Source organism: Myotis lucifugus, unplaced genomic scaffold (genome assembly GCF_000147115.1).
Source record: "Myotis lucifugus unplaced genomic scaffold, Myoluc2.0 scaffold_70, whole genome shotgun sequence".
Lineage (NCBI taxonomy): Eukaryota > Metazoa > Chordata > Mammalia > Chiroptera > Vespertilionidae > Myotis > Myotis lucifugus.
In genome coordinates this window covers 621,558-631,978 of record NW_005871118.1, presented here as the reverse complement: position 1 = coordinate 631,978, position 10,421 = coordinate 621,558, and positions in this window count along the sequence as shown.

The following is a 10,421-nucleotide window of genomic DNA, read 5'->3' as shown; positions in this document are numbered from 1 at the left end:
CTGCGCGGCTGAGCGAAGTGTGTGGTTCTCAGGGGGCATCCCTAGCACGGGGGGGGGGGGATAAACACTCTCACGAGTACATTAAAAAATGGGTTTTTTGGCTTTTGTTCCACGCCACTAACGTCAGAGAAGGTTTGTTTCCGTGAGGGTCAAAAACCCCCCGGTCAGATTCTTAACAAGCTTTTAAACTCATGGTGCGAGGAGGTGGGGGCGGGGAGGGGGAGGGTGTCAATCTTCAAGGATGAACAGGAGATAACCATCAGTCAGGGGACAAGATTCAGGTAGAAAATACAGCATGTGCACAAGAGTTTATCATGTTTTGGAAATTATTAATAGTTTGATATAATTAAACTAGGGTGGGTTTGTTGGAATGGGGGAAGCAAAGCTAGAGAGGTAAGCAGAGGCCACTGATGAACTGCTTTGAAAGTCAGGCATTAAGGAAAAAAGGAATTTGGACCTGGTCTGACATCTAAAAATATGCCATCTTCCAATAATATTGAAAAAAACACTTATAGGCTTTGGAGTGAACCTACTCCAAAACAGCCTAGTGTGTATTCTAGAAATGATATTGATTGTTTCTTTGCATTTGACCCATGAATGAACTTACGGCTAATCAACCAGAAGAGAAGTGCCCATAATATTGTTGTGTGCTGTATAAATTGCAAATAATGCTTAGAAAGGTGCTGAAAAGCCAAAAGACCCCGTGAGGTAACAGAGAAAATGGTTTCTGGGGGATGCAAAAATTACTTAGACAAAGGCTAGCTACTTCCTTCAGTTGTAATCCACTGATTATTTATGCAAAAAGTAAGCAATATTCCACTGTCTAGGAGATATAATGTGCATTATGCAATCTTTATGAGAAAGAGACAAATGACTATATCAAGGACTTTGTAGAGATTCTGCACTGGGAGCTGATCATCCCGGCATCAGCATTTCTTGGCTCCTACTGGAAAGGGCCCTCTTCTGCCAATAGTTGTGGCCACCTGATCCCCCAACAAAAGCTTCAGCTCTACCCCTCATCATGGAACCGGTAGATTCCTAGGTAAAAAATAATTTAAGGACCCTTAATTAAGCACATTATTTGACTATCACTTTACATATGTTCTGACCTTAGACCCCTGATCTAGTTACTAGGCTTTAAAAAACACTTTGAACCTTAGCATCTCCGGAGTGGGAACATACCATTCTCTTTGATCTTATGCAAGTGCTATTTTCATATCTTGGGCTGGACCCTCAATCTCTCCATGCTTGTCCTATCCAGAAAGTGTGTCATGATTCTTGGTCTTGTTCTACTTCTGGGCCAGTGCATCACAGTGGGTGGACCTGGACACTTATCTCTGCATCAGTAGCCCCAGTTTTAGACTCTACATTGAACATGATCACTGAGAAGAACATACCATGTAAGGAGTTGGGAAAGCATAGGCTTTCATGGAAAAGGCTGTATTTGACCTTCACTATTGTAGTTTTTAGATGTGGTATCTGTTAACTTTATGAGCTCGGATTTTCTCTTCACAGGCTAACTATTCCATTGTAATACCAACATTGAATCTTCAAAGGAGGTTGAACTCTTCAGTTGTCACTTTATTCTTTTTCAATTCCTTAATTCTTTTGAACCAAAAAAGCAGTCTTGATTGCTAGGTGTTGGAGGTAAATTAACTAATTGTTTAGCTGGATTGTGGAAAGTGCATTCCACTTTCTGAAAGTCAAGCACTCCCACTGACACAAATAGCCCATTTTCTATACACTCTTGTTAATTTGCCTGGTTTCCAACCAAGACTAGCTGGATAACTTTAGCCTGTCACCAAATAACCCAGAGTCTGATCTGAACCTGATTTTCATTTCCTAAAGAACAGCACGGGTGAAGAATTTTCTTCCAAGTTCTGTCTTACTTGGACTGGATCTTCTTCTTACCTTTTTCTTGTGCAGATGATTTGTGATAGCATATAAACCCTATAAGCATGCTGGAAATAAAGTTAAATAAGAATAATAGTCAATCACAAATCTATTCCTTTGTTCAGACTTGGGCTGTGAACTGCTGTCTCAGTCATCTCTTTTTTGGTAGTCACTTGAGATGCTCAGTAACTTGAGGAACTGACTGTTTTTTAAGTAACTGAAGAACAATACTTCTCCTGGGGATAATGAGTCATTTACATTGGAGTGATTTTTATTCTTTCAGCTGGAACTATATAATGCAAAATTAATTTTGTGTTTTTAGCCTCTCATCATCCTGGGGTATTAAACATAAAAAAGGATATTATTAACAAGGCTGCTTCCTAGGATAAATCTTACTGATTTAGAACTTATAAACCCAGGGAAGAACTCTATAAACCACAAAGACAGTAGAGAGGAACGAGAGGAGTAACAGTGCCATCCAGACTCAAGGAAGATGAACATGCACTGCATCATCTGTCCCTTTGGTGGGCACTACTTTTGGTCAGTTTGCTGCAAGGCTCTGTGGGTAGTGTGGAGCCGGAAAGTAGGGATAGATTTTAGGAATGAGTAAGAGCTTAGGAAGGCAGAATCAATGACTGACATTCTCCCTTTGAAAACAGGATCCATCCCTAACCATGAAAGCACTTCAAAGGCAAACATATTTTCTTGGGTGCCTTTGGGCTGACAGAAAAACTGTTTTCAGCAGCTCCACATGTGTCCATTCTTATTACTTAATTTGCAGCCTAGGCGGTTTTTAAGGTTAACCTGAGTATTTGTTTGTCAGTGGTAATTTATTCTGTAGAGCAGGGGGTTGCTGAGGTTTGCCATGCCAGCCACTTACTACAATAGGTGGTAAGTAGAGATATCTGGACAAAAAGATTGGTTCTTTCTGGGATGATGATGTAGATTATCAGGAACCCTTTGACTCCTGTGGTGGTTGTTTCTGTTGTAACTTTCAAAATGTCTGTGAGTTGTTATGTCTCTAACAAATCCCACAGAAGAATGCTCTCTGAGGAGGAAGAGGTAGTGACTTTGCATGTTTCTGTTGTGTGGTTGCCCTGGTTAGTATCAGGTCATGGGGCTTGTGAGCACACCCTTGTTTTTATGTCGTGCTGACATGGCACTCTTTGAACTCCTGGTACAGGGCTTTCGGGAAGCCTCTGAACTTTCCCAGGCAGGGAAGCAGGTAATTGGAAGCAGCTCTGGAAGCTGGATCTGTTCACCATCATCTGTTATTATCACCTACACAGCCTCTTGTGAAGGCTTGGTATCTGAAAAGTCTGCCTCTGAAGTCTCAGTGGCAATTAATAATGTCCACACCTAAATCAAAATTCCTACTGCTGCTCTTGCTGGTAATATAAGATTCTTCCTGTTTCTTTCATAAATTAGTTGATAACTGTCCCCTCTTCTTTCGAGTGAAAGGATTTTAATTACACAATGCTCAGGAGCACAAAGCGTCATCTTGCTGCTGGCAGACAATGGAAGCTCGTGATTAAAGCACATTAAACCTTCATGCAGGCTGTTTACACATTCGCAACGGTGGCTGTGGTCATTTCTGATAGCAGGGACAATAAATCAAAACCTTAGGATGTTCTTTTTTATTAGCCAATGATTTTATAGCCTGCGGTGGCTTTTTAACTATCCATGTGTAAAATGGGGTGATATAATTTGTAATTAAGGAATTAAGTCGTTTTTATTCCCCCAGCAGATATGTAGGGCTTTCATATAATTTGGAAGATCCAAGCTGGCTTTGAAATAGTGCATTGATAGTCCCCTGTTAGTTAATACAAAGCACTGTGCATGCTGGGGACTTCCATAGGTATTTATTGGGGATTACATTAGTCCTGTAACTCAGGTATGGCCACCATAGTGGTGGTGTTGAACTCAAACAGGTGATAAAAAGAAAAGCCACCAGATGTTCTGGGGGAAAAGATGGGATGGGAAGGGGATATGGCATGTGGAGAGAGAATGCTCTGGGAAAGCAGGAGAGAACTGTGTTCTTATCCCAGCTGTACCACATACCAGGTGTGTGGACTTAGGCTTGTTACTTAATCTCTCTAACCACAGTTTCCTCATCTGTAAAATGGAAGTCATAACATCTGCCTTATTCAGAGGACCAATGAGATAGTCTGCCACAGCGCTGGGCACAGTTACAGACGGTAAAAGATGCCCAGTAAATCTGGAGACCTTCATTTATTCACCATCTGCAGCCTATGGTAGAGTAGCCTGGTTTTTCTTGTCTCTTCCAAGAGAACTGCATAAAAAAGCAAGAACACTGTGGCCTATTTAAATCCCCCAAACATCATATTTTTGTCTTCTAGCAAGGAATCACAAATGAAATTTTGCAGAATCCTAGCTTGATGCCAAGGATATGGTTTTAATTTATAATTTGAACTCAAATCCCAATGTCACCAATTAATGTAAGAGAAAATATAGCAGAAAGGAGAAATTTTTAAAACATGCATATCTTCTTTGAAATGCTGAGTCAAGTTTCCTTGAGTTTCAGAAGATTTCTGGAAATATTTGCAAAGTGTTTTCATTGTGATTGTTAGAGAGACAGGCAATCCTGAAATCCTGAGGGGTGGTTGACAGCACAAACCCCATTTGCAAATTGGCCTAAGATATTATAAGCTCTCTCTCTTTCAGCTCTTACATTCTCATCATCACATCAGGAAACAGATGTTAGTTGCCTTGTTTACCATCAGTTGCTGATGTGTTTAAGGCTGCCACATTTTTAATTTGTGTTTCTTCTTTTCATACAAGCAACTAGCAATATGTAGGCCACCAAAGCTGTAGACATGACATGGTCGGATAGAAATAAGTTTTTTATTTCTTCTAAGAAAATATATTAGGATTTATTCTGCTTTGAATCTAAGATGTTATTGTTACATTATTACTACTATTATTATATTAATACATAAAACTAAATATGTTAATACCAATATTAATATATAATTTTTTATAACAATATATAATAGCAGTCATTAATACTCATATTTTATATCCTATTAGAGGCCCGGGGCACAAAAATTTGTGCACTCGTGGGGGAGGTCCCTCAGCCTGGCCTGTGCCCTCTCGCAGTCTGGGACCCCTCGGAGGATGACCACCTGCTGGCTTAAGCCCATTCCCCGGGGGATTAGGCCTAAGCTGGCAATCAGACATCCCTCTGGCAGCCCGGGAGCCTTCAGGGGATGTCCACTTGCCAGCGGGGAGCAGGCCTAAGCTGCAGTCAGACATCCTTAGCGCTGCTGAGGAGGCAGGAGAGGCTCCCACTACCACTGCTGTACTGGCAACCATCAGCCTGGCTTGTGGCTGAGCAGAGCTCCCCCTGTGGGAGTGCACTGACCACCAGGGGGCAGCTCCTGCATTGAGTGTCTGCCCCCTGGTGGTCAGTGTGTGTCATAGTGACCAGTCATTCCCAGTCTTTCTGCTGTTAGGGTCAATTTTCATATTACCTTTTTATTATATAGGATAGAGGCCTGGTGCATGGGTGCGGGCCAGCTAGTTTGCCCTGAAGGGTGTCCTGGATCAGGGTGGGGGTCCCCACTGAGGTCCCTGGCCAACCTGGGTGAGGGGCTGATGGCTGTTTGCAGGCTGATCACACCCCCTTCAGGTTGGGGGTCCCCATTGGGGTGCCTGGCCAGCATCGGTGAGGGGCTGATGGCTGTTTGCAGGCTGGCCACAGCCCCTTCAGGGTGGGGGTCCCCACTGGGGTGCCTGGCCAGCCTGGGTGAGGGGCTGATAGCTGTTTATAAGCTGGTCAAGCCCCCCCCAGCGGGGACCCTCACCCCATGGAGGTTTGGCCAGCCTTGGTGAGGGGCTGATGGCTGTTTTCAGGCTGGCCACACCCCCTTTACGGTGGTGGGTCCCCACTGGGGTGCCTGGCCAGTCTGGATGAGGGGCTGAGGGCCGTTTTCAGGCTGGCCAAGTCCCCTGGAGACAGAAGCTCCCAGCCTGTCCTTTTTTTTTTATTATTATTCTGGGATTTATTTACCTTCTATAATTGAAACTTTGTTACCTTCAGTGGAGCTCAGAGCCAGTCACAGCAGGCAGGAAGCTTGTCTTCCTCCATCACTGGAGCAACCAAACCTCCTGCTCGCTCCAGCTCTGTGGCTGCCAACCGCCATCTTGGTTGGGTTAATTTGCATATAGTCACTCCGATTGGCTGGTGGGCATTGCTTAAGGCATAGCAAAGGTACAGTCAATTTGCATGTTTGTCTTTTATTAGATTAGCTATAATAAAAGGGTAATATGCAAATTGACCCTTACTGCAGAATGACCGGGAATGACCGGTTGCTAAGATGTGCACTGACCACCAGGGGGCAGACGCTCAACACAGGAGCTGCCCCCTGGTGGTCAGTGTGCTTCCACCAGGGGAGCACTGCTCACCAGAAGCCAGCTCATGACTGGCCAGCATAGCAGTGGTGGCGGTAGCTTCTTCCATCTCCACTGTAGTGCTAAGGATGTCCTACTAATGGCTTAGGCCTGCTACCCACAGAGGGAGCAGGCCTAAGCCGTTAGTTGGATATCCCACAAGGGCTCCCAGAGGGATGTCTGACTGCCAGCTTAGGCCCAATCCCCCTGGGGAGCAGGCCTAAGCCAGCAGATGGACATCCCCTGGACTGCAAGAGGGCGCAGGACAGGCTGAGGAACCCCCCCCCGCCCCCCCCCCACCAAGTGCATGAACTTTTGTGCACTGGCCTCTAGTATTACCATAATATCACTATTTACTTATCACCTGACAGATACCAGACCTAATATACATTGTTTAAAATCCTCACAACATCCAAACAAGATGGAAATTGTTGTCCTGAGGTTACAGGTAGAGAAAGTGAATGAGGCTCAGAAAGGTTTAGCACCTTTCTCAGTGCTGCATAGCTAATGTGTCAAAGCTGAGATTCACATTCAGCCTGGTCAGTTTCCAAACCCAAGCAGCTTTCCCATACCCTGCTGCCTCCCTTCTTGGAGAGTGAACCACACTCTAATGAAAGATGTGTTCTATGTGGAATAACAGTGCACAGCCATTCATAGCAGAGCTCTTGAGCTGTTGCGATTTTAGTCTCTTTTAAGGCTGCAAATATTCCAAATAAGTGGCCCCTTCCTCTAGGCAAATTTTAACCACCTCATGAATTGTATTACAAGGATATGCTTAATTTATCATGGGTTGTTTATGAGTGCTCTTGAGTGAGGGGAATCAATTGGGGCAGTTTATTTTCACAGTTACACAAGGGGTAGATTAATAAAATACAAACATAATTTCAAGGAAACTCAGCTGGCACTAGGTGGGCATAACAGATTCTGAGTGATGACAGCTACTTTTGCCCCAATTCCTATTTGTACCCTAATGCAGATATCACTGACTTGTGTTTCACAAGACCAACTTTTCAGGCAATATAAAGATTTTTCTTTTAGAAAATCTGAATTGAACCTTATTTACTATAGGTTTGCTTTCTTCCTGATTTTTTTTAAACCATATTTATTTTAGCCCTAAAAACTTGGAATCATCTTTGTCACTTTTGCCTTACATGCCATACCTAATCTATCCATAAACCCTGATGGCCCATCTTAAAGATATACAGAGAATATGAAGGCAGCACCTCTGCAGTAACACAAATATGTCATGGCATTGAGGTAATTTGTAGTTTTTGTAAAGTGTATTTTATTGAGACAGATACTCCAGATATAGGGATTCCTGGTATTCTGTTCCAAAGAGTAATCAAGTAGAGAATATAGAATAATTGTTTGGCAATTATGAGAATCTTCAGACTCTCTAGAATGTTAAGTATTTACCTAGAATTTTGTAAAGCAATTATTTCAGATAATTCAAATTAAAGTATCCAAGCAGTATTTAATGATCAAGAAAGGATGTCCCAAATTGGTAGTAACCCCTGTAATTATAGATGCATGTAGCTTTGTTTTGAAAGTTAAAGACTTTTATTTCTTTGTACACACATATATCTGTTCCCTGAGCAGTAAACGACTAAAGGAAAAATTCCCAAGTACAAAAGCAATTTGCATATGCCAGGCTCTCAGAGAATCACCCTAGCTAAGACTCCAGCATCCAGTGTCATGGAGGATTGAAGAAGTGACTGACACAAAAGATTTTTTAGTATAAGAGTCAATCATCATCTGCCTTTATCATAAAAATCCCTAAAATAGTGCATTTTGAGCAGGACAGCTTCCACCAAGATAAATTAGTTGCAAAATACAATCCCCACATAATGAAAAAAGTTAAATATGTAGGTTTAGTATTATCTATCTGATCAACAAGCATTTGCCCAAAATGAAAAATCTTTTTAATGAAGACTATAAGCATTCTTAAACAACAAACTCATATGTGTTTTAAGGGTTCTATGGAATGATTAAAGGTAGGCAAACTTTTTCTGCAAAGGCCAGGTAGTAAATGTTTTTGGCCTACCAGGCCATGTGATCTTGGTTGTCACTATCCAACTCTGCAAAACAAACAAACTATGTAAATAAATGGGCATGTGTTCTCAGAAATCTGTATTTACAAGACAGATCGTGAGTTGGAATTGGCCCATGGGCTGAGATATAGTTTGATGATTCCTTCAATATACCATCATTAGAGTAAGCAGTGCTTGCTCTAAATAATACCAAGTGATATAGGTATAGACATTAAAGGAAGTGAACAGGAAAGTCACTTATCACAATAGCTGATATATTTTCCTCTAATAGATCCATTCCTAAAAAAAGAAGAGCTATTTAAAATATATGAGAAATAATTTAGTTAATGGCAAAATATTTGAATCATTTCCACTAACATCAAAGTAAAGAACACAATAATGCCTGGCATCACCTCCATTACTCAAGATTTTTATAAAAATCTTTATTGTTGAAAGTATTACATATGTTCCCCTTTTCCCTCATTGACCTCTCCCACCCCTTTGAGAATCCTAGCCAATGGAATAAGAAAGAGAAAGAAAGGTGGTATAGCTATTGGAAAGGAGACCAAGCTATAATTATTTATAAGTGATCTGATCTTTTACCTGGAATATTTAAGGGAATCAACTGAAAAACTTGTGGAATTAGAAAACCAACCATAAGGTAAACATTTTTTTAAAAAAAAATCAATTGCTTTGTTGTATACCAACAATATCAATGAGAAAATGTAATGCTAAAAAATTTAACTCCCAATAGGTCAGAAACTAAAAATGCCAAACTAATAAATGTGTAAAGCTTAAATAACAGGACTATAAAAATTTACTAAGAGGAATAAAATAATACCCAAATAAATAAAGTAGTGGTTGAGTTTCTGGGAGGAAAAAAGCCAATTTAACTAAACATTTTCAATTTTCCTCAAGTATATTTATAAATTCAGTCTAAATCCACTTAGAATCCTTACAGGCTTTTTGTGGAACTGGATAATGTGAAGGTAGAACTAAGCAAAATGTCGAAAAGAACGTTGAGGGGACTTGCCTCCCTAAATAGCAACTCCTATAAGGCTACAGTAATTAAAACAGTGTTGTATAGTTTCAAGAAATAAACAATAGATCAGTGATATACAATATAAATTTCAAAGATAGCCTCTCATAAAAAGACATGAGTAATAAAAGTAGTATTTCAAATTGGTGAGGAACAAAAACTATTCAATAAATTATCTTGAGACAACTAGTTTATTCATCTAAAACAGACATAAATTTACATTCTGTTTTTATACTATGTGTGAAATAAATTCCAGATGGACTAAAAATCTAAATTTATAAAATAATTATAAAAATATATTTATAAATTTTGGTTGGGAAATACCCAAGAAGGAAAATACTACTGAGATGCTCGACTTAAATGAATATGTATGTGTGTGTCATGATATTTGTCAAATATCTCAATATACTAGAGGCCCGGTGCACGAAATTTGTGCATGGGGCGGGGGGTGTCCCTCAGCCCAGCCTGCACCCTCTCCAATCTGGGACCTAAACAGGCAGTCAGACATCCCTCTCACAATCCAGGACTGCTGGCTCCCAACCACTTGCCTGTCTGCCTGCCTGCCTGATTGCCCCCTAACCACTCCCCTGCCAGCCTGATCAATGCCTAACTGTTCCCCTGCCGGCCCGATTGCCCCTAACTGCCCTCCCCTGCTGGCTGGCCACCCCTAATTGCCCTCCCCTGCCAGCTTGGTCATTGCTCACTGCCCTCCCCTGCCAGCCTAGTCAGGCCTAACTGTCCTCCCCTACCAGCCTGGTTGCCCCCAACTGCTCTCCCCTTCAGGCTGGCCACCCCTAATTGCCCTCCCCTGCCAGCTTGGTCACCCCTAACTGCCCTCCCCTGCCAGCCTAGTCAGCCCTAACTGTCCTCCCCTACCAGCCTGGTTGCCCCTAACTGCTCTCCCCTTCAGGCCTGGTCCCCCCCAACTGCCCTCCCCTGGAGGCCTGGTCCCCCACAACTGCCCTCCCTTGCAGTTTGGTTGCCGCCAACTGCTCTCCCCTGCTGGCCTGTTTCCCTCCAACTGCTCTACTCTGATAGGACAGATG